The sequence below is a fragment of the Sapajus apella genome, unplaced genomic scaffold (assembly GCF_009761245.1).
Source record: "Sapajus apella isolate SASKATOON/1434 unplaced genomic scaffold, GSC_monkey_1.0 scaffold64, whole genome shotgun sequence".
NCBI classification, from domain to species: domain Eukaryota; kingdom Metazoa; phylum Chordata; class Mammalia; order Primates; family Cebidae; genus Sapajus; species Sapajus apella.
The window spans coordinates 926,320-952,690 of NW_022437004.1; positions in this window are offsets into that span (position 1 = coordinate 926,320).

The following is a 26,371-nucleotide window of genomic DNA, read 5'->3' on the forward strand; positions in this document are numbered from 1 at the left end:
GAGTTGTGATGATTCTTTTCTTGCCAATTTCAGCCTTTTCAACCCTGCAGCACTGGAGAAGAGAAAGGAGCACAGAACAGTCATAAGAGTTTGGATCAAAATATAAAGTTCAGCTCAACTCATGATAAAGTATGATCTTGAGAAGAGTAGTTACCCTCAATTTGTTGAAGGTTTCCCCATCTGGGAAATAGTTCTCATAGCTCCTTTTGTATGGTTTGGCTGTGTCCTCAGCCAAATCTCATCTTGAATTGTAGTTCCTATAATCCCCACATGTTGTGGGAGGGACCTGGTGGGAAGTAATTTCATCTTTGGGGAAGTTACCCTCATGCTGTTCTCATGATAGTGAGTGGGTTCTCATGAGATCTGATGCTTTTATAAGGGGTTTCCCTGTTTTTTGCTGGGCACTTTTTCCTGTCACCATGTAAACAAGGATATGTTTGTTTCCTCTTCCAACATCATTGTAAGTTTTCTGAGACCTTCCCAGCCCTGTGGAGCTGTGAGTCAATCAAACCTCTTTCCTTTAAAAATCACCCAGCTTCAGGTATATCTGTATTAGCAGTATGAGAACGGACTAATACACTCTCATTCCTACATTTCACAGAACTTACCACAATTGTCATTATATAATGTCTGATTCCTGCTCCAGGGTGTGGTAGTTAAGGGCACAGACTTGAGGCTACACTGCCTGCGTTCAAATCCTGGCTCCCTCATTTATAAAATGTGTGGGAAAGTTCCGTATTCTCTCTATGTCTCAGTTTTCTCATTTGTAAAATGGCAGTATGATAAAAGCTACCTCAGAAAGAGGATAAATGAATAGGACACTTAGACAGGCACCTGGCACATATTAAGCACTATTTGTGTACTTGTTCTTTATTCATCTCCTTCGCCACTCTATGCCACGTGCCAACTGTCTTTAGTCCCTCCCTTTTGTTTCCTCAATTTTGTCTCCTGCTACTCTCCTCGTAGCACTAAGCTATTTTTGTTTCTCTCCAACTTTTCTGAAGTTTCCATGACGTTGTGCAGGACTTTGTCCATGACTTTGTTTCCTTTCTTTCATAGCTGCCAAACAACAATGTGATAAGAAAAAGACCAAACATGGAAAAGGGCAGAGAGAAGGAACGATTCTCTTGGTTTTCTTCAGAAAAAGGGGTGACTAAGTACAAAGGGTAGTAAATCGGCTGCAAAATAAAAACAGGGATACACCATTCGTTAGCTTTCATGAGCCTCTGAGGGTGAATACTTACTTGGTTCACTCAAGCATACCAGTAGTTTTCCTGGGGCTAGGAATGACCAGCATAAAGTGGGTACCACCACGCCCATTATCATTCAAGAGCACCAGAGATGCTCCACGCGTCCTGGGTACATGTTCCCTAACTCCCTTGGAGAGTTGAAAGCCTTCCTGCTCTGTGCTTCCACTGCACTGTGTCTATATTTTTCTTCCATTCTTCCACTGTGTAGATCAATGTTTAATGGTTTAAGTGTTTCATGTTTTTGTTTTTCTATCTGACAAAGTTTTGAATTTCGTGGGTGCAGGGTTCATGTGTTAGTCATCTGTATCTGCTGATATCTAGCATAGTGTCTGGCATATGGTCTTAAAACCCTCTTATTCCTTGGTTTCCTGGACACCAAACCCTTCCCGTTTTCTTCTAAATTCTCTGAATCTCCCTTTTATTTTTCTTTGCTGATTCATTTTTTTTTCTGTGCTTAGTCCTTTGGTAGTTCCTAGGTTCATTCTTCTTCTTTCTCTTCTTATCCCTCAGGCTCACATTGGTCCCATGGCTTTAGCCACTCCCACAAGCAGAATCTTCCTACACTCTGGAGTCTATCTGATCTCTCCCTTCAACCCTACTGCTGGCCAGGTATCTTTACTTATATGACTAATGTGTACCTCAAAGTAAGTCTGTTTCTAAAACAGAACTTATTTTACCTTGTGATATGGTTTGGATGTGTCCCCACCCAAATCTCATCTTGAATTGTAGCTCCCATAATTCTCAGTGTTATGGGAGGGACCTGATGGGAGATAATTGAATCATGGGGGCAGTTTCTCCTGTTCTCCTGGTAGTGAATAAGTCTCACAAGATCTGATGGTTTTATAAGAAGAAACCCCTTTCAATTGGTTCTCATTTCTCTCTTGCCTGCTGCCATGTAAGACATGCTTTTTGCCTTCAGCCATTATTGTGAGGCCTTCCCATCCATGTGGAACTGTGAGTCTATTAAACCTCTTTTTATTTATAAATTACCCAGTCTTGGGTATGTCTTTCAGCAGTGTGAAAATGGACTAATACTCTGTCATCTAAAAATATCATTCTAAATCTTATTCTAGATAAATATCCCACATGAAACACTTGGATTTCTTCATCTCTCCTTCCACATATAAGTAGTCTTTAAATGCTGAAAATGTAGAATTTATATATTACATTTTTGAGCCCCCTCAAAATCTACATGGTAATGCTTTAGTTCAGGTCTTCATCATCTCTATTTTGACTGACAGCAGCAGCTTGCTTAACTCCTTGAAAACACTGACATTTTAGAAGACTACAGGACAGATGTTTTGCAGACTGATCCTGACTTTGAGTTTTCTTATGATTAAATGCAAGTTGTATCTTTTTGGCAGAAATAACACAGAAGTAATGTATCCTTCCTTATCAGTGCATCACATTAGAAGGTGAATTGTGTCTCTTTGTAATTAATAAGTAATTTGTGGGAAGACATTTTGAGACTATGTAAATATCCCATTTTCTCATCAAATTTTCACCAAGTAGTTTCATCATCTATTGATGATTCTTGCTAAATAAATTACTGCTATGATGGTTGTAAAATGGTATTTTTCTAACTCCATAATTCCCTCTACATTTTTTAGTTAACATTCTACTTTAATTAATTCTATAATGTATTTACTATCTGTATGGATTCACAAATTATTATTCAATGAAGTACAATCTCCTACTGTTATTATTTATTTTGGTGTTGAAATTATCCTGGATTTGGCCAGTGAGAGCCCATTTAACCTGATTCCTGTGTACTATTGCTATGCCCTTACAATTTCTTGAGCATGTCTTTATTTCTGGGATAATAAGATGTTTTGTCACTTTTATTTTTAAGGAATATTTTTACTGCTATAAAATTATAGGTGAATAGTTATTTTCTCCCAGTATTTAAAAGATGTTTTCCATTGTTCTCTGATATCCATTGAAAAAAAACAACATTGATACATAAGCTCCAAGAATTATTATTTCTTCTTTGAGGCAATGTATCTTTTTACCTCTGACTGTTTTTAAGAGTTTCTCTTTGACATTTAGTATGTTTTACTATGTTGTGTCTATATGTAGTTTTCTTTATATTTATCCTGTTTGGTTTTTAAAGTTTAATGAATCTGTGGTTTGATGTCTTTCAGTTTTAGAAACTCTCAACTAATTTTTCTTCAAATATTGTTTCTGTATCATGTTGATTCTCCTTTCTTTGTGGAACTTCAGTTACATGTTAGACATTTTCACTGTGTCCTGCATCTCTCTTCTACTCTTCTCCCTAACTTCCACATTTTTCTCTCAGTGCTTTGATCTAGATATTCTAAGCTGGCCTGTATTCTAGTTTACACAGGCTGGCTTAGAATATCTAGATCAAAGCACTGAGAGAAAAAATTTACTCTAATTTCTTCTCTGTCTAATTTTCTATAAATTCTTCTATTGAATTTGTAATTTCAGTTATTATATTTTTCAATCATATACATTTCATTTGATTTTTAATATAGATTATTAGTACATGCTGAAATTATTTTAATATAGATTGTTAGTACCTGCTAAAAGTATTTTTCTCTATTTTCTTGAATATAGTTATTTTAATGTCCCTGTCTAATTATTCTAATATCTGAATCATCTGCAAGTCTGTTTCTGCTTGGTTTTGGTCACTCATTTTTTTTTTAACATGCTTTCTACATTTTAGTTGGATGCTAGACATTTTGTATTGATTCCATTAAAATTATAAAGAGCCTGTATGGTGTTATCATCTTTCTAAGAGGGTTAAGATCTCTTTTGGCAACAAAGAGTACATGCAGATCACCTTAATCCTGTTGAAGATTGATTTTGGAGCTGTTTTATTTCATTTTGTCTTTACTTCTAGGTTATAGATCTTCTGATGTCTCAACTGAGAGTCTGTAATATTTACCAGGGCCATTTGACATTGGCAGGCCTTAAATTCCTGTCTTTGCCTCCTTAGTACCACAGTGTTTCCAGCTGCTAGTTTCTGACAGTTTTGTGTACAGCCTAGAAATTGGCCGAAGCCTCAAGTGGAGATTGAACAGAGATTTCCAGGCTCACTTCCCAGTAGTATTCTCTTTTCAAGATTTTATCCCTCAAGTCCCAGCTGCTTTAGCTGTTCAAAACTCCAACATGTATCTTCTCTGGCCACTGAAACTACTATTTTCTAGTCTCTCATGCTAAAATATTGGCAAATGGTCACGGACAAAAAGCTAGACAAATGTAGATCTCATTGGTAGTGTTTCCGTACTCTTAAAGGATCAGAGCTTCTCAAGTTCTGTGTTGGTCACTCATCACTGTTTTGAATGGTTGTTTTATTTTCCCTTATGCAGGTTTTACAGCAGATTTTAATGGAGAAGCACTTAGTCCAGATCAAACTCACAAAAGCAAAAGTTTTCTATTTAGTGATTATGTTAAATATTTCAGAAATATTTTTCAAGCTCTTCCTTTGTCATTGATTTTTAATACTATAGTTCTGCAGTCAGAGAAGATACAGTCTGTGATATACTAGTTTGGACCAAATGAAATTGTTGTTTTTGTAGGTCAAATGCAGCTGAATATTGGTACTCTTGAAGAACTTCAAGCTGTAGTTCCTTCGCAGTTTATTGATGCTTTAGAAAGGGAATACGGATATTTTTATAACATCTTTTTTTTTTTTTAAGAAAATAACAGGTATTCTGTATTTGTTGGAGGTATCCTTTGTTTTTTCTTTTTCTTAAAACTCTCTCGGCTTGACCTCTGGGATTGCCTCTCGGTAGGCTGCCTTTCAAGGTATTGCCCTTGAAATGGCCAGTAGAATCATCTGCTATTAACAGTGGGCCCAAAGTGTTCTACTATTTAGATGGATCCATCAGTACTACAAGTGCCACATGTTTCTCATGTCTTCCTATTAAGAAGCAGAACTGGCCTAGTGCGGTGGCTCATACCTCTAATCCCAGCACTTGGGGAGGCTGAGGCAGGCAGATCACCTGAGGTCAGGAGTTTGAGACCAGCCTGGCCAACATGGTGAAATCCCGTCTCTACTAAAAATGCAAAAATGAGCTGGGTGTGGTGGCAGGTGCCTGTAATCCCAGCTCCTTGGGAGGCTGAGGCAAGAGAATGGGTTGAAACCAGGAGGCGGAGGTTGCAGTGAGCCGAGATCGTGCCATTACACTTCAGCCTGGGGGATAAGAGCAATATTTCATTAAAAAAAAAAAAAAAAAAGAACTGACCATGTTGTACTAAACCACTACCCAATCCTTTTTCTTTTTTTTTCTTTCCCATTTATTTATTTTATTGCATTTTAGGTTTTGGGGTACATGTGAAGAACATGCAAGATTGTTGTATAGGTACACACGTGGCAGTGTGATTTGCTGCCTTCCTCCCCATCACCTACATCTGGCATTTCTCCCCTTGCTATCTCTCCCCAGCTCCCCACCCCCCACCGTCCCTCCCCTATTTCCCCCCGACTGACCCCAGTGTGTAGTGCTCCCCTCCCTGTGTCCATGTGTTCTCATTGTTCAACACCCACCTATGAGTGAGAACATGCGGTGTTTGATCTTCTGCTCTTCTGTCAGTTTGCTGAGAATGATGGTTTCCAGGTTCATCCATGTCCCTACAAAGGACACAAACTCATCGTTTTTGATGGCTGTATAATATTCCATGGTGTATATGTGCCACATTTTCCCTATCCAGTCTATCGTCGATGGGCATTTGGGTTGGTTCCAGGTCTTTGCTATTGTAAACAGTGCTGCAATGAACATTCGTGTACACGTGTCCTTATAGTAGAACGATTTGTAATCCTTTGGATATATACCCAGTAATGGGATTGCTGGGTCAAATGGAATTTCTATTTCTAGGTCCTTGAGGAATCGCCACACTGTCTTCCACAATGGTTGAACTAATTTACACTCCCACCAACAGTGCAAAACCCAATCCTTTTTCTTGACTATGTAAAAATGCTGTTTAGGGAGGGAAAAATGCAGTCAAAATTAAGGCCTTCCAGTTGCATAATGGAGATAGAAGCAAAGAAAAATCACAACAATATTTATTCTTTATTTAAAATTTTATTTGATTCATTGTATATTTTTTGTCTTAATTTTGATTTTTAAAACATATTGCATTAAAATACTATTTATCTTGATTATGAGGTTTTTGGTGCCTCCTTAAATTTTGTGTCTGAGGTGAGTGCCTTGAGTTCTCATCCTAGTTTCATCCCCAGATGTTCAGCGTTGCAGGAAACGCAGCTCCTGGTGAGAGGTTTTTTCCCTCCCTGTGAAGTAGGCTGGGGCTTCTTGAAGCAATATAAGCTGAAGCAATATAAGCTGACAGACCAGGTTGAGCCATGGAGAGATCAGAGTATTTATCTACCACCAATAACTGACCAGTTAAATATTTCTTACTCCAGACAATAAAAAAGCCCTATGAAAGAAAAGGCAGAGTCCTCTTCAGACTAACTTCACCCCTTCCTCTTTCCTTGTGCTACTGGAGTGAGAGGAGCATAAAAAGAAGATACTATGGCCTCTCTCCTCTGCAGATCCACATGTTCTGTACTAACAGAGGAGAGGAGAAGGGAGAGGAAGGGAGGGGGGTGGAGAGGAGAGAAAAAGAGATTTATATTGAAACTGGGTTTGAAATCTTAATTAGGCTGAATCTGTAATAACCAACAATGACCAAAGAGGGAATTTGTTCAAGTGATCATTAAGGAAGGCAAAAGGGAGATTTGACAATATAAAGGAGAAGTTCTAAGGCGGTGTATTAGTCTGCTTTTGCCCTGCTATAAAGAAATACCCAAGACTGGGTCATTTATAAAAGAAAGTATTTTAATTGACTCACAGTTCCACATGTCTAGGGAGGCCCCAGAAAACTTACAATTGTGGTAGAAGGGAAAGCAAAGCAGGCACCTTCTTCACAAGACAGCAGGAGAGAAAAGAATGAGGGAAGGAGGAACTTGCCAAACACTTATAAAAGCATCAGATCTCATGAGAACTCACTCACTATTATGAGAACAGCATGGGAGAAACTGTCCTCATGATCCAGTCTCCTCCCACTAGGTTCTTCTCTCAACACCTGAGGATTATGGGTCTTGCAATTCAAGATGAGGTAAGGGTGGGGGCACAAAGCCTAACCATATCAGGTGGTAAAATCATTCAAGGCCCAATGTAGTGACTAATGCCTATAATCCCAGCATTTTGGGAGGCTGAGGTGTGTGGATTACCAGGTCAGGTGATCAAGACCATCCTGTCTAACATGGTGAAACCCCATCTCTACTAAAAATACAAAAAATTAGCCAGGTGTGGTGGCACACACCTGTAGTCCCAGCTACTTGGGAGGCTGAAGTAGGAGAATCACTGCACTCCAGCCTGGGCAACAGAGTGAAACTCTATCTCCAAAAAAAAAAACCCACTTCATACCCCATAGAAACTGGTTTCATATAAGTTGATAATAAACAATATTTTTAGGCATATTACTCAAATCTTTCATGTCATTGCTTAATTTTTATCTACCTGATCTACTAGAGTCTGAGAGAGGTGGATTAAATATCCAATGACTACTACTGTGTAGTTTTTTTTTTAAGAGACCTGGTCTCAGTCTGTCATCCAGGCGATCATACTTTCTGAAGTCTTGCTAGATGTCCTGGGCTCGAGCAATTCTTCCACCTCAGCCTCCTGAGTAGCTGGGCTACAGGTGTGTGCTACGATGCCTGCCTAATTTTTTTGTTTTTTAGTGATGGGGTCTTACTATGTTGCCCAGCCTGGCCTTGAACTTCTGTCCTCAAGTGATCCTCCTGCCTTAGTCTCCCAAGTAGCTGGAATTACTGGTGCAAGCCACCAAGCCCAGTTATTTTCTCAAGTTCTATTGGCTATTGCTTTACATGTTTTCGGGCTATATTATTAGGTGGAAATATGTTCATAGTAATTGTGCTTTCTTCATATTGTTTCTCCTAAATAATTTTTTCTCTTATGATTTTAATTCTCTTTTGTCTGGCATTAAATTTTTTAGCCTGGTTCTCCTTGGGTTTATATTTGCCTAGAATATTTTTCCAATGAATTATTTTTAACATTTCAGTGTTTTTAATCTTAAGATTTCTTTCTGAAGTTTAATTTAATATTTTCTATTTATTATTTATTCTTTTATCATTTTTCAAGTTTCCCACTGGGTAAATTAAACTTTATTTTGTTTCTCTGAAGAGTACACATTCTATTTTTATTCTTTTAATGAATACCCCTAACTTGTTTATACCCACATTTCCACAGTTTCCTCCCATTAGCATCAAAAGCTTATCAACAGACATATCTTTCCTCTCTGAACATGACCAGAATTTCAGCACTCCCTGACTTTCTTTCGCTTTATGCTTCTGCTTATGCTCTCTGTATGCTTCTGGAATTTTGACATGGTCTTTGATATCTTAAATATCACTCTATTAGACTTCTAAATCTTTCATTCATTTTGGGAAGTTCTCTGTCCTCACTTCTTCACTCTTTCCTTCCCTACATATTCTTTTTCTTTTTAAAAAATTATTCGGATTTTTGTTGGATGTATATTGAAGATTTTGCTTCAATACCGTTTGCTTTTTTTTCCATCACTTCATCCCTTCCAATATCTTCTGTTCTACAACTGTATTCATTCTGCTCTTTAACCAATCCATTCATTTGTTTTTTTAATTCAACTATTATATTTCTTATGCCCAGGAATTTTAACGAATTTTCCTTTATAATATGTGCTCCCACTTTGTGCTTATATTGTCCATTCTTTCTCTCTCTAAAGATATTTATTATGCTTATTTCAAATTCTTGCCTATTTCATATATTTTACTCTCTTTGGCATGGGCCACTCCAATTGTTCATTTTGGTAATGCTTCTCTGATATATTTTTTGCCTGTGAACTCACCCTTTATCCCATTGGAGTCTTTGGCTGCCTTTGCTAGTCCTGTCAATATGGGAGGGAAGGTGGAAGTCTAATTCCTAGCTTGTGCTTTTCTTCAGATGGGGCATGGTAGGGAACAAGAACCCCTAGAGATTTTTGGGTGTAACACATCCCTGGCTTTTTCTTTTGACACTTTTAGCCTCTTTGTAATTTGGCCCTGTAATAGCCTACAGGGTGGAGACAAGAGGGGAGGGAAGGAAATGCTCATGGGGTCAGCCAGCTTACCCTTACTCAGTGACATTGGCTTCTCACCCTCCCCTGGCTCCACTCTCCTAATTTAGCCTGGGTGCCCCAAGATGGCTCGAGGCTTCCAGGGCTGCCTTTAGCACCCATAATAGCTACAGTGCAGTAAAGATCTACATGAGGGAGGACGAAAGGGCACAACTAGAGATCTTTCCCCAGTCTAGCCTGTCCTAGAAGCCCGTAGCCCTGTACTGCTCAAGCTACCGCCCTCTATGCTAGGACCTCCCTCTGCCCTCATCGGATTTCTCACAGCTTTGGGGCTCCTTGGGTGGGTGGAAGGCTATGACTATGGTATCTGTCAACCTCTTTATATTCTCTGAGTCATCCTCCATGTTTGATTTAGAGGATAGAGAGAATGACCCATGTTCATTCACCATCACAACCAGGGCTGTGAATAAATTATTTGTTTCTCCTTAATAGAAAATAAGGGCCTAAAACTCTGTGTCCGTGAGAGACAAATTCTTTCAGCAAAATTATTAATATGGTCTCAATACTTACAGGGTTAATAAATAACACAAAAAATAACTTGAAGATCTTGTATAGCATCTTCACAATTTTTCCCTTTGGTTTCTACTCAATATTAATTTTTACCTCAGGGGGAAAAAGGACCTTATGTAAAAACCCTTTATTCTCTCTTCACCCATTTATATTAAATAATACAAAATTATTTTAATAATGTGATACGGAATCTAGAGACAAAACACTGGTCTACAAAAGGGAACCAATTTATTTTATAAATCACTTTCTTCTGCTCCTTCCAGCAATTTCCCTTTTCCCTGGGAAGGGGATGTTATTGTGTTCTATCTGTGGCTCTTTGTGCAATTTTAATTTATCATTAAGTAACACTTTGCTTTTTAACATAAAGAATTCAGTGTGCTTGATGGAGCAGTACTCCATGGAAAGTTAGTTTGCAGCAACAACTGTTTTGAGCAGAGGAGTTTATTAATTTATCAGAACCTTATGTTCAATTTCAGATTTCTCAGCGTAGGAACCAACAATCAGCTGCACCTGTTGCCAATTAAAGTATTAATGGCACATCAATCAAAGGAAAATAGCTGGGAATGGAGATTACACAAGCTCTGTACTCACATCATTTTTTGGAAGTCATCCTTTATTTCAAAAATAAGTGAGACCTACAAACCATACCCTTCAGTCTGTATTCTCCACTTTTTCTCCAAGATAATTTGGTAGCTGAGTGCCTTAGACTGTGAAGGCAAATGCATTTTCCACTGGAAGAAACCACAGCCTTGTATTTAAAAATTAATAATGTTGCTATAAATGTGGAGTATGGCAGGACCCTGTTAACATTTTTAGGAAGTTTGACAACAGTTAATTACCAGGTGTATAGAAAGCAGGGTGACACTGGCATAGCTCAAGATGGATAGAATCTTCATTGCCCATACAGGTTTCTATGTTTGCCTGGAAGAAATTCATGGTGCCAACACAGAGGAGGCCAGCAGAGAGAGCTGTGCTTTTGAATTCCTTATTTAGAATATGTCAATATTTTGGGAGTATGGCTAGGGATGAGGATGGTTGAATAGGTCAATATTTTATGGGAGGCATGGTTAGGGATGAAGATGGGGATGAGGATGGCCGTAGAAGGCAAGAACAGTTGAAAGAACATAGGTTATGTGTCTTGGCTCATTTTCTGTCTGTGGCCTGGCTCCTGTTCATTAATTATTCTGGGCAATATTGTTCACACCTATAAAGAGGGGATACAACAACTCCTCCTGGGGCCTTAGGAGTAGATGAAAGGGTGTATGAAGGAGACTGGCACAGTACCTGGCCTAGGTAGGTTCTTTCCTCTTCCTCTCCCCTAGAAGGGTCGGGGGTCATGGTATGGACAACATACTACCTTACTGAGCTAAGACAAGGTACTTAAAAATCACAGCAATTAGCTTCAGCCTGGAAGCAGAACACTGGGAATGAATGAACACTTCCTGTCTTCTCTTCTGCCAAAAAGCTGTCCTAAATTGCCTTTATATTTTCTCTTCCTTGAACTGCTGCACTTCTTTTTTTTTTTAACTTTTAAATTAGAAACTGGGTCTCACTCTGTCACCCAGGGTGGTCATGGCTCACCGCAACCTCGAATTCCTGGGCTGAATCGATCCTCCCACTTCAACCTCCCAAGTAGCAGAGTCTAAAGGTATGCATGCTTGGCCAATTTTTTATTTTTAGTAGAGATGGAGTCTCACTCATTATGTTGCTCAGGCTGGTCTTAAACTCCTGGCTTCAAGTGATCCACCTGCCTTAGCCTTCCAAAGTGTTGAGATTACAGGCATGAGCCACTGCACCCAGTCCAGTTCTTAATATCTTTACTGCTTAAAGTATATTATTTATTTCCACTACTTGATGGTTTTACTGAGATAGAAATGGCAACAAGACTGCACCGTAATGGTTAAGACCAGGATCTCTGGAGTCATAAAGGCCTGAGGCCAAATTGAGGCCCTGACACTTAGAAGCTGTGTCATCATGGATAAATCTACCATACTCTTTGTTGCCTCAGATTCTAACTCTGCAAAATGGGCATAAATGCTGACCTCACATAATGGTCCAAAAGAGTGTAATAGGGATGCAAATACCTTGCACAGCGTCCATGAATAGTGGTGGCTGTTGTTATTGGCCAGACAGGACTAACAAAGAAAGCCCCACCATGTCAGAATGTTGCTGGCAGGCATCACTGGAAAGGTGTCAGTCTAGGAGAAACAAGTAAAAAAATTTAAGTCGTGGCTCTTTGCCCTCTAGGCCAATTTATGCAACACACAGGTGATGTTATAGTGGCATGTGCCTTTTGGGGTAGCGACAGAAAATACTAGGATTAGCCTAGCTTATATCATTAAGGAAACTCTCTAGTACATCTGCCTCATATTGCAAGTGGAATACAAGTGTCGTGCTTTCTTTGTTGTATCCTTCACATGCCCAGTACAAAGCTTTGTAGGTAGTAGGTGCCCAATTAATATGTATTGATAAGTAACGTGAGTTCTTTGTTGGGTAACCTGGAGTATCTCTGATTATTTCAAAATTTTCTAAGTCAGTCTCAGAATATACTTTAAAAGAGAAAAAAAATCCATTGTAATTTAATAAAGGTACCAATATTATTTCAAATATTTTGGATGGCCAAAGGCTAGGAAACAGAGGAGTGTCAATACAGGGGGTCTCAATGCTAGAATGGTTGGGAATTACTGCTTTAGTGTGTGGCTATGGTTTTACACCCTTCGTTGTAGCATAATTACACATACAGATATTGGTTTCCTGGTCCATCGTTTTTTCCTTTGCAGAGCTACCTTTTGCCATTCATTCTGCTGCAGTGAGATTGTGAATAGCAATACTCTAGCCTTCACTGCTACCTCTGAACTGCCTAGCCTTAAGAATAGGTATGACCATTCATTGCACCTCATCCTCAGGCAACCAAGATTGGTCCATGGGGTGGGCACATGACCAGAATAAGGCAAAGCACATTGTTTGATACAGAGATGCCATGCCTAAAAAGTGAGTTTTCCTCTGGGGTTTCTAAGCTCCACAAGATGAGGTCTTTTCTGTGTAGTAGCATATGAGGCAGCATTGTGCAAAGAGAAGAGAGAAGCAAAATGAGAGATGAGGAGGGTGGAGAGTCCTATAAGCAGAGAATTCCTGATTTCAGTCCCTGGGATATTTGCTGCTATAGTTGTTCCTCCAATTCTGAAAGCTATCCAGCACCTTTTCCAGCCTTGCAAGCAATATATATATTCTGGCCTTCAGTGTTCAGCACACTATATGTATATATTGGGATTTCTGAGCCTCGGCACTGCGACATTTTGGACTGAATAGCTGTTTGTGTATTGGAGGATGTTTGACAGTACCCCTGACTTCTACCCACCAAGTGCAGGTGGCTCCACTGCCCCAGCTGTGGCAAACAAAAATGTCAAGTGTTTCCAGACACTGCGCAATGTCACAGGGAAAGGGGAGGGACAAAATCATTCCTGTCAAGAACCACTCATATATACAGAATGCAAGCTCCATGAGAGCAGGTTTTCTTTTTCCTTCCTTTTTTTTGGGGATCTGTATCCCCAATACCTAGAACTATGCCTGTATCATAGTAGGTGCTCAATATATGTTTATTCAATGAGAAAACAAATGGGTTCTAAATAAATGGAGGACATTGTTGCAGATGCTGCAGGAATCAAAACCAAAGAAAGTCAGGCATGGTGGCTCATGCCTGCAATCCTAGCACTTTGGGAGGCTGTGAAGGTGGATCGCTTGAGCTCAGGAGTTTGAGACCAGCTTGGGCAACACGGCAAAGCCCCATTTCTACAAAAAGTACAAAAATTAGCTGAGCGTGGTGGTGCACGCCTGTAGTCCCAGCTACTTGGGGGACTGAGGCAGGAGGATCGCTTGAGCCTGGGAGGCAGAGGTTGCAGTGAGCTGAGATGGTGCCACTGTGCTCCAGCCTGGGTGACAAAGTGAGACCCTGCCTCAAAATGAAGAAGAAGAAAGAAGAAAGAAGAAAGAAGAAGAAGAAGAAGGAGAAGAAGAAGAACAGAAATCCAGGGAAGAAAAATATGTTATCTTCTAATTCTATGACAATGCAGGCTTAAGCAAACAAATAAAACATAAAGAAGAAGAAAGAAAAAAAACCCTACATCATTTGGCAAATGAAGAATCTCATGTACAGTACAGTTCCTTTTAATGTGGAAAGTAGGGTTGGGTCAGGGAAGAAGGAGAGACTGATTTTAGGAATTCTCCTTAAAGCACTGTGGCTTTCTACATTCTCTCTCTCTCTCTCTCTCTCTCTCTTTTTTTTTTTTTTTTTTTTTTTTTTCTATTTTAACAGAACAGTACAGTCCAGCAGTGAAGACTGATTCGGGACCTGGGTAGTTAACACAGAACCTGAGAGAATGCCTCAGGAGGAAGAAAATATCTATAGTAATTTTGCTTTTATTCCCTAAAAATGACACATGCTTTTTGAAGTGTATTCTGATTTCCACCTTTATTGAATAGTTTTCCCAACAGGATTGAAATGATCAGTACATTGAAGAGTCACCCCTAGGTTTTATCTTCTTCCTTTTATTGTAACTCAATAAAGAAGATGTGAATTAGAGAATTTCGCTTTACAATAAGTTTTCCCATATTGAGGGACACCTGATATATGAAAACATGCATGCATATTCTTGGCAGTACTAATGTAGCATTTACAAAGTGACTGAAACTTATACAATCCAGTCACATGATGTTAGACACAAATCACATGTACTCCATCCACATCCAAATACAGCAGTGATTATACAGTTTGGAACTTGCCAGAACAACAGCCTCTGCTCATCAGAAAAGAAATAACCCAGAGCTGTTTCCAAACTGCATAGCCGCACTCTGTCTACTTTCTCCACCTGCATTGCACCTGAGCTCCATAAGACTATCATCGGCTGAGACCTTGTAAATCCTCAAGTTCTAAAAAAGCATGACTTCCTTTTCAGTTTTATCACCAGTCCCAAACAATTAGTTTGCTTTTCAGCAGTGTTTCACACCAAGCAGTTTTGTTTATTTGCTTGTTGTCTAGAGTGGAGAGCAATAAAGCCCCAAGGAGAGGAAATCTGGGTGGTCAGCCAGGCACTCCACCAGCTAAATGATTCAGTCTTTGCCTCAGCCACAAGAACAGGCCATCGAATTTCATGCCTCAAGAATATTTAAATCACTGCATGTTGTTGAGAGGCAGGATAATGTGGTCAAAGTCACTTGCTCTGGAGTTAGACAAGCCTGGGTTTGCAAATTTACTAACTGGGGGCCCTTGGGCAAGTGATGTAACTGCTCTGTCAATGGATACCATGTGTAAAAATGTTTACACTGTAATACTCAAAATAGTATTATAGTCTATCCCTAAAGGGGTGCCATTGTGATTAACTTCATTCAGGGTCACTCACAAATAATGAAAATCATGAATGTTAAATCCATGAATACTAAGATGCATAATACAATTTTAACATTCAACAGCAGTTGAATGCTAAAACATTCACTATTTTACTAAATAGTTTTTAATTAATAGTTTAGCATTTAAATTTTCTAAATGCTAAAACAGAACACTAATGGGTAGTCTGGGCTTCAGGCATTTTCATGATTCTGTATTGGTCTGTAAACCAGATTTACTGATGGGCATGTGGGAATTAAAATCCTAGGTTTCCTGGTTAGACCTTACCTATGAGGTAGCTGGACTCAGAATTGAAATCTCCCAGGAAGCCACAAGATGGTTCATGACTATCTTCCACTTGCACTTGATTCTGCTGCAGGCTAGTCTAGAACTTCCTTGTTTTTTGTTTTCTTTTAACTTTGCTATTAGAGATCATAGAATCACTCAATTTAGATGAAGTAAACTAATATCCTATTGAAAGCTGTAAAACAGGGGCCATTAAATCTCAGTCATAGTTAATAAATGACTGCAATTGCCTTATCTGTATAAGAAAGAAAACATTCTTTTTTCCAGCAAGGTATATGTGTTATGTTCTGGATACCTGTGTTCCCCCCAAATTCATATGTTGAAACCTAATCACCAATGTGATTGTATTAGGAGGTAGGGCTTTTGGGGAGTGATTAAATCATGAGGGCAGAGCTCTTGTGATGGAATTAGTGCCCTTATGAAAGAGGTCTCAGAGAACTTCCTTGTCCCTTCTACCACATGAGAAAATAGCTAGAAGGCACTGTCTGTGAGGAGCAGGCTCTCAGCAGAAACCAAATCTGTCTGCACCTTGATCTTGGACTTCCCAGCATCCAGAACCATAAGAAATAAATCTTTGCTATTTAGAAGACACCCAGTTTATGGTATTTTGTTATAGCAGCTTGAATGGACTAAGACAATGTGGCAAATTATAAGCAAATCATTGAGAAATCTAAAATCCAGAAGTCTAAAATTAAATCTGAAGGTTTCTCACTAGTGCTCCAGTGTGTCAATTTCGAATGAAAAACTGAAGTTAAAGCCTATTTTAAAAAGAAATACATCTTAAAACATAGACACTACCACAGTTATCTTTTTTTTTTTTTTTTTTTTTTTTTTTTTTGAGATGGAGTCACACCATCATCTAGGCTGTAGTGCAGTGGCGTGATCTCGGCTCACTGCAATCTCCGCTTCCAGGGTTCAAGCAATTCTCCTGCCTCAGCCACCCGACTAGCCGGGACGACAGGTGTGCACCACCATGCTTAGCTAATTTTTTGTAATTTTAGTAGAGATGGGATTTCACCATGTTGGCCAGGATTGTATCGATCTCCTGACCTCATGATCTGCCCACCTCAGCCTCCCAAAGTGCCAGGATCACAGGCGTGAGCCACATGCCTGGCCTGCAGTCATCTATCTTAAGACACTGGAACTAACTTACCAAAGTACCAGAAAGCTTTAGTTACCATTCTGTGTATGCCACAACAATGGGTGCTGTGTATCTTGACCTACACTTGTTTTCTGGCCTTAAGAGGATTTTCATCAACAACATACACCATTGATGCAGATAAAAATCATATTACACTTTGGAGAAATAGAAATAGAATGTCAGTAACATGGGGATTTCCCATTATTTGTTTTCATTTTCAAATGGTTAAGTTTAAATAAATAACTATATCTTGGATAGGTCAGCAGACTTCTCTAAGCAATGAAGAAGGATCAAGTGTACTAATTTTATACATTTTTCAGATTTACCAATTTGTCACTCCACGGTTATATACTATAGACCACCATCCTGTCTGAGTCACTGCAACATCCTTCAAACTCTTCTCTAGTCTTGACCCATACGGCAAATCATTTTCTCAAGTTGAGTCAGCTGATTTTCAAAAGTAGGCACATGAACTTATTAAAAATCAGAATGTGATTATTATCTCTCAATACACAGGCATTAGAATCTTTAAAAATAAACTCATCTGACCTCAAGGTTAAATTTTCTAGAGGCCAATACTGGGAATATGGAGTAAATTTTTCTTACAAACACAACCCTCTATTGGAGAATTATCTTTTTCTAGTTGTATATTTTAGCCCAATTTTTGAATTCATTTAAATGATCTTATTAATAAAATACTAAATATCTAAAAAGAAAATAAAAGGTGGCACATGATTGGTTTATTTCTCTGCTTAAAACCCTCACTAGCTACCCAGTGCACTTAGATTAAGGCCAAACTGTGGGGTCTACCTTCCGCTTAACTTTTCTAGTCATTTCACCCCTTGCGAAATGTACCACAGCCTCTAACACAGCTGGTTAACGTCTACTCTTCTTCTTCTGGTAAACATTTTCTTATGTCTGATTTCTGGGTTAGTTGATCTTTCCATGTACTACCCATGATCTTAGTAGTCTCCTCCACCAGCCTTATACTACCAGATAGTAATACAGTTATTTACCTTTTTAATCTTCACTCATTTCTACGTTCCTTGTGGGCAGCCTTATACTACTAGATAGTAATACAATTTACAATTTACTTTTTAAAATCTTCACTCATTTCTAAGTTCCATGTGGGCAGGGCCATACATTTCCTGTTGATCACTATAGCCCCTAACAACACAGTGCCTGGAAAACAGCAGATATTCTTATAGCAAATTAAATGGAGACCAGGCCTGGAAAATTCCTGAGTAGACAGAACCAGTCAGTCCTTGAAAGTATCCTTAACTTTGCTTGGAATGCAAACATAAGCAAAACTTAACTTGGGCTATTTCTTATAAATACTTGGATTAGCAAAAAACAAAACTTGACTTCAACCAGCAGAAGCCGCCCACTAACTTATAGTCATCTAACCATGGATTCTTCAGTGGGACACAACAAATAATACAACTGTACAGTGTAACCAATCAGATACTGTCTTTGTCTTGCTTCTGCATTTGCCCTGTGAAAGCTTGACCCTCGTGCTTTTCTCATGGAGCTTAAGGAACCCGTGAGACCCCCTTTTGATTTGGTGCTTTCTGATTCATGAATTGCTGTTTTCTCAAATAAACTCTATAAATATTTTTGTGTCTCAGTTCTGCTTTCAACAATACACACTACATATTTTGTTGAATTAGGTGACCTTGTTAGTGGTTTGATTGATCTTTGGATTGGTGTCTATTCTTTGAGACCACCTGCATTCAATAGGACTTGGTGTGATGATAGGAATATTTTGTACTTGTGTTTTTTAATACAGCGTCCACTAGCCACGTGCAGCCATTGAACACCGTAAATGTGGCTAGTGAGACCAAGGAACTAAATCTTTAATTACATTTAGTTATAATTAATTTAAATGTAAACAGTCACATGTAGATGGCCATATTGGACAGCATGCTCCAGAAGATCTTATTTGGTCAGATTTACGTATGGTCAGATTCATATAGTATCACTTTTTTTTTTCAAGAAATGGGTCTAGAGCTACATTTCTCACTAGTAGCCACTAGCTACCTGGGACTGTTTAAATTCAAATGTGAATCAATTAAAGTTAAATAAAGGTTAAATATTTGTGTTGCAGTCCTGCTAGACACGTTTTAATAACTCAAAAGCCGGATTTAGCTAGTGGCTACCCTACTGAACATTGCAGAGAACATTTCCATTATCACAGAGCGTTGTCATGGACTGCACAGGTTTGAAGAATAGCTCACCTGACTGAAAACAAAGATTCAAATTCTCCCCAATGGGCTGTTTGTTACCTATGGGACTTGACTATTAGGAAGACTTGGTTAAAGAACTGAGGTCATAGTGCTCTAGAAAGCTGATAAGATCCAACTCTTACTCACCTTATCTGAATAGGATATTGACCCCTACATCCCGGGTATCCCTAAATTAGGGACACTGATGAGGACAAAGTAGCTGACACCCAACAGGGGAGTCCAAGTTGACTGAGGCAGGTATTCTGTTATAAAACAGTTTCAGGGTCAATTTCAACAGTCCCAATTCATGCTCCTTATTTATTACCAGACATGACAGCTGCCAACATTGCAGTGTCCTCTTGACCCCTCGCTGCTACCTGATTCCCAGAAGGTAACCTCTTCCTAGAGCATCTCTTTTCTCTTTATTTGCATTCGGCTCTGAGATTGGCCGGCTCTCCTCTCCCATGATGCAGCTATTGGCAGCATCTCCAGTCTTTGTTGCCTCCAGAATGGATAACCACAAAGCGTCCCTGGAAGACCACCCAGAAGCTTCAGCTGGCACAGTGTGGTGCTGTCCATCTGCCTAAAAGCACCGGGCTATCCATGCCAGGAGCACCTGCGCTCTACGGTGTGCCCTGGCTACCTCGTCGCTTCGCAGTGACAGTCAAGGTGCAGTCCTGAATGCCCATGCTGGAAATTGCTACTTTGGAGGTTGTCTCCTCCCCCTCAGCAGCATTCCAGCAGTGGGATGCTCATCATCTAAGAATGGCCCCGAGCAGGGGGTTAAAGGCAGGGCATTTTCTGAAGAATTTCCTCTCCTCCTGGTTTGACAAAGCTGACTTTTCTGTGTTCTGGGACATAGTGAAAAAGCCATCTGTTAAGTTAGGCTTGTGCCATGAAGTGTGGTCTTGGGGAGCAAATACTTAGTGTTTTTCTGTTCTCCTCATGTACATTTGGAATTTTAAAAACATATCAATAAAAAGTGATTAACTACAAGCCTTTCATTTCTATTAGGATTTCTTTTTCTTCTTCTTCTTTTTTTTTTAAATTAAGTTGACTTTGTTGGCAACTTTGTGCATCTTCCCCAGAATAGTCAAAGGTCCCTCCATTCAGTTATGTCACCACGTCATAATCCTCATTTCTCAGTCTTTGGACACAAGAAGGTCTTTGCTTTAGCTGTTTTACTTCTCCTTTTTACTTCCCTCATGCTCACTTCACCCCAGTGTTTTAAAACCACGACCATTAAAAATTCTTTTAAAAAACACTTAAATAGTATCACCCCCCCTTAAAAATGTCTTGTCAGATTTCTTCCTCTTGTTTGCTTCAGAAAGTGGTGCTTTGATTGTCCATTAGAGAGTTGTTTACATTTCTCCAAAAGCTCCATTTAGTTTCCTTGACAAGGTGGAATAAGTGACTGGCTGTGATGGATAGAGGCACCTGTCCTAATGGCTGCTCACACTGTGCCCACCAGTGCACGTTACATTGATAAATTGACAACAGTTGGGACATGCTCTGCTAGCAGCAAGAATGAGGCTACGAGGACAAACACAGGCGGTTAGACAGTCTGTTTTAATATTCCTGGGAAAGGTGTACAGCCTCCTAATCTAACACCCTAACAGCTGTGGTGAGGAATTAGTGCACAGGCAGAATTTCTTTGTTGCCTTGACTCTACCTCTGCTAGTTAGCCTGGAATTATATTCCCTGTAAAAGATCCCTTGGTCTTCCAGTGTATACGCCTGCAGGACTTGGGTTGGGTGATTTAATGTAAACTACTTTATAAGATTTTAATTTTGTTATGAATGTATGGGTTTTTAAACAGATTCCCTCATTGAACTTTTCTCTTTCTCCTGATGAGAAAAACAATAAGGACCACTACATGCTTCTTTATTAGCTATGGGTTGATTATCAGGAAAATGTGGGACGCAGCCTTCGTCAACACTAAGGTGTTAATTATCCGGAATAAGGAGCTCAGGAGGGTCCGAATTTCCAGTAATGAAGAGGTATCTGTCTATCAGGACAACCCACTCAGCCCGGGGTCTTAGAAGGTGTTCTGTTCTCTATCCTGCTTCCGCTTTCATTTTCTTTTTCCACTCTGCTGGTTTCGTGTTACCTTTAAAAGACCGTGCAGCCATGGGTCTCCGCAGTGGAATCTCCCCCATGTTGATGAAGGGCCGAGGCGGGCACATGGCAAGAAGGGCAGATCCGAGATTTTGCAGTCTCTCTTCACAACGTCCTGTCTCACAGATAAGTTGAGAGCATCTGGGGCAAAGCGGTGGGTGGGTCGGCTCACATCGCAGGGCCCAGAGCCGCAGCAGCAATCTCCACACAGCCCCTCGCTTCATCCATTACATGCTTATCTTAACTGAAGACTAATCTAAAGGAACAAATGACCACAGAGAAAATGCTACAACTTAATACAAAGTCATAAAAAAAAAATGCAGGCACAAAAGAAGCACGGACATAATAATGCTTTCCTGAGCCTCGCTTTTAAATGGCCTAGTTACTGATTTTATGATAAGACACAGTTTGCCTTTATGATTTGCATGGGTAATGAAGCAATTAGCCACCATCATATATAAAACATGCTAGTTCTTCATTAGATACCAAACAAAATGGCACTACACGAGATGTATAGTGTGGGGAGGCTCAAGTGACTTGCTCATTCTGTTTACTTTGTGTGGAGTTTTGTTGGAAGCCTCGTGGCCGCACGCATCACATTAGAAGGCTAGACTGTGGTTAGTTTGATGTGAAATTCTGACTGGTTGGCAGTCGCCTCCGCTCCCCACCCCCTAACTGCTACTAAATTTCATTTCAAGTTATAATTATTGACATTGGAAACAGCTACTCGTATCACAACAACAAAGCAACAATTATACAGGATCTGGTGTTTCTCATGCAAATTACAGCAATAAAATACAGGAAAATCCGGCCCACTTACAGACCAGTCTTTGTCTTTGGAGAACAGTCTGAACTATTTGGTTAACTAAATTAAAATGTAAATCTTGGCTGGCTTTTCTTCTTAGATAGCGATATGAAACAGTTTCTAAAAGACAGAAAAAGCTTAAGGGACCACATTTCAAACAACTTGTCATGAATATATTTTTTTAATGAATTAGGTCTGAAAAGCTTAACTGTCTATAACAATCAAGGATTCTAAAATGCTGTTCAAATAGGAAAAGCATAAGAAGGGAGAGAGTCCTGTATATTGTCCCCTTGTATTTTTGTTTGTAAAGGAACTTAAGAGTGTTGGAAGATGCACGGTAATAGAGTCCCTTGCGTTTCACAAGTAAAGCCATAGCTCTCTGGCTCCCGGTCGGTGTAACATGTATAGTGAGACATATAACCTAGAGGAGGAGATTAGCGAGCATTAAAACCAAGTTCTTTTACTTTATTAGAGTTGCCTTCCTTCCTGTCTTAGTCTCTTCTCCACACAAAACCCGGGCTTGTGAAAAAGTGTCCCAGCAAGGGAGGGCTACATTAAAAAGTCAACCATGGTGGCATTAGCATTAAGGAGCTCTGAATGCAGCCACTCTGAGCCACATGGAGTTCTGCAAAGAACCGGAAACAATGATTTGAATCTATAGGGAAATGGTATGGTTTCCGATCCATTATCATTACTGCTTTAAAAAACAAAACTAAACTAAACAAAGCCCCCCTCGACAAGCCTGGAAAAGGGTTGGATCCACAAGGCCGCAATCAGAACTACAGAAGACAACATCAAAGAAAGGAGAAGAAAAGCAACTGCTTGTGCCTCTGGCTGGGATTCAGCTAACAACACATCTGCTTTGAAAGCCCTACCTCAGAGTTTGACCACAAGTAAACTGACCCGTAGGAAGCCACGACAATGGAGGATATTGACATTTAATTTATGTATTTAATTTTTTTATGCAGAGAAAAGCAACTGTGTGATCACATCACATTTATAACAAATCTGATCTCTAAAAGGCAATAATTTTACAAATGCACTTTTGCATTAAGAATACTGTTATCATAAGCATGGAGCAAACACTGTGTGGGCAGTCACTCTGACTTATAGCAGCTCTGTACAGCCGCTGCAAGATAACCAAGAGTAATGGTTTTTGATAATCAGGCCACACTATTAATATAACATGAACCACAAGTGCTTTTGTACTGCAGCTCCAGTTAAACTAGCAAATCTCATTGGAATATAAAGAAGGGGTGGGGAGTCATGTTCTGTTTTCTGCTACTTCTGCACTGAAAAATATGCCTCAAGGTGCTGTCTTTGGTGTTTCCTGTCTTAGGGCACATGTAGTAGCGCTGAAGAATGTTTCCCTTTAGAACCTCTGGTCCTTTCTGCTCAGTTCGAATTCAATGACTACCCGCTAGGTCAGAATTTAGGTTGGTGAAATGCAGCAGATGGATTTCAAATGGCAGTTTTGTTGGCTGGGGTAAAGCTGGTGGAACATGCTGAGGCCCATAGCAAGCTGGGTTTATGCTGGTCTCTCACTGGTCTGTGACTGTTGAAATATTGCTGGGTGTAAAGGGACTCATTTTGGCCAATGTGAGCAAAGGGGAACGCTGCCCCTCCATCGTAAATGTTAATGTGAAGGAAAATATGAGGGAAGCACTTCTGGTGGTAAGAGTCAGACAACATAATCATAACAAGTAAAACCAGGCTTAAGCATGTCACTGCAGTGTTTATTCATATGGTGACATTTACTGTAACTTTCCTCTAAAAGGCAATGGTTTCCTCCTGTTTTAACAACCCAGAAACCATTATGAAGTTACTTTGGACACACGATGTGTATTTCTGTCACAGAGTTCTCCATTTCCTAGGACATGTGCAATGGAGGTGAATTATGTCCAGAGAAATCAGTGCTTGGACTAGTTCTGTAAATTTGAGGAGGCATGTAAAGAAACATATTTCCCAAATTTCGCAATGAGGAGAGAAGATTAGACAGCGCCGATTAAAGAAGCAGAGTGTCAGTGCTGTGTTTCATCATTTAAGAACCTCCTCCAGTGCCATGTTTTTCATAAAACTCCCTCTACGAATACAGATCAGGAGTGGATCTCTCTGGATCTCTTCAGCTGTCATGGCAGGAGATGAAGGTTAATGTCTGTGGTGCTTAATTATGCTTCAGTTGTGATGCTTTCGTCACCTTATAATGCCTTATATTGTCATTCATTCATTCATTCATTCATCAAACATTTATTGAGCATTTACTATGTGCTTGTCATTCAACCAGGCGTGCAGAAAGAGGATGAAATGAATCTTGTCTTAAAGATATCAGAATCTGGTAGGAAAGAATGGACATGTGCATAATTATAAAACTTGGTAGAACATGTTAAAAAGAAGTACATTTAAGTTGCTATGGGAAAGATTACTTTGAATAACGTGGAATTAATGATGATTTTGATGCATTGAATCTGGTCCTTAAATAATATGTAAGTTTTAAATACATGTTTTGTTTTCCCCACTATGATGGAAATTAGTTGAAGTTAGTCACCGTGTTTAATTTATGTGAATATATTTAATATATTGCTATATTGAGTCAAATGTCTATTCTATAGATGCCTTATATTAATAGATACCATATATAGAGCACTTGCTATGTTTCAGGCCTTGTTATTTATAAGCCATCTTCTCTTATTTATCCCTTGTAGGCACCTACTGAAGTAGGATTCAAATTATCCCCATTTTACAGAGAAAACTGAAGAACTGACAGGTTCACTAAATCGCTCATCTTCATAGCTATTAAGTGAAGAAGGTGGGTTGGAGCTGGGGGCAGTTGGTCTGAAGGCAGAATCTATATTCCTTATGCATACACTCTAACTGCTTCTGGTTAGTAAACACTATTTGAATGTTGAACAAGATATCAGGAGTTCCTAAGCAGATATATATAATTTTACTTATCACTGTTGAATTTCTCAAGAATGCTCAGCTCAGGAAACAAAACAAAAAATCATCAAGATGCATAAAAATGGGCTTACAATTTAATTATTTCTCTTCTTCGGAAAGTCAAGCCATTGTTCACAATGTTTGTTCTCTCAAAAGCCTTGAGGTATTGAATCATTTAGGATGGCTTCAATTATTCAGATTTTTAAGGTAATAGTTTTATTGTTTGATAAACATAGCATCCTTGCTATGGGCATCAAGTCCGGTGTTTAGTCTTGCCTTATCATGATACAGTGTTTCGATGCACATCCATATGGTAAACCTGGGTTCTATGGACCTGAGCCTCCAGCACCCTTGGTGTTCCACATGAGTTGCAGAATAATCCTTCCCTTTCAGAAAAGAATTCATTGTTCAGAAGATGATCAATAGCTTGATCTTGTCTGCACAGATTTTAATGGTGTAGAGTGTAGGGAGTTGGTGGGACAACTGGGTAGAGAGTAGGCAATGCCACCATTACAGGCAAGCTCGCGAGCTGTGCGCAGACGCCTGTTCCGTTGGAGAAGTGAGTAAATGGAATATCTACAAGTGGACCAGCTATCTGTGTTTCACCAGCTTCAATCTTAAACCCGTTTTGCACAACACAGCTGAACTTGTGTGTTTCAAATAATAAGTTGTGAAAAATACGTATGAAACTGACACATACATTTATTCTTTTAAAAATAAAGAACAAAGAAAACTGTAATATTCAATTTTGCTGAAGCTATTGAAAAATTGTTACTCTTGTACATCACTTATATGTAGTTCGAAAAATTGTATTCTTGGTGATTTGTAAACTTTAGAGCTGTGAAATGCTATACCAAAGGTACACATAATTCCATGGCCAATAGTTCATTATAAGGAAACAGCTATGAACGTAAAGATTTGTAGACAAGGATATACATCTAAAATTATTGAAAATATTAAACAGGTAGAAATAGCCTCAATTTTTATTAATAGGGAAACTCCTAATTTTAGAACATGTATAAAATACAATACAAAAAAGCAGAGTAAAGGCTGTATATAAAATATTGTCTAGATTCAGCATGAAAAAAATGCTCTACAGAATAAAATATAATAACTGTGTGGCAAAAATTATGAGTACCTTTAATTTTTCTTGTTGGTACAGTCTATATATTTGTTGAAATGTTATAACATGAACATTTATTGTTTCTATTTTTCAAGGATATGAAGGAATGCTTTATATTTTCAAGTAAATATGAAGCATTATTTAGAAGGCTGTGGACATGCTGAGGATCCATCCAGAAGGACCCCAGACTTGCTCTGTGAGGACGAGGCTTGTCCCCTCTGTCCCAGTGTCCCCTCTCAACTGCTGAAATCAGTGCTGCTTTTTCCTTATCTTTCCACTGTAAATTCCAGGAGAGGTAAAACTTTTTGATAGGCTATGAGAGAGCAGCCTTTAGAACTAGGAAGAGGAATGAGCATTTGGAATGTATATTCAAGAGAAATAAAAGCATATTATGTTGGAGAACTTGTTAGAAAATTGAAAATTTTCCTCCTGCTTGA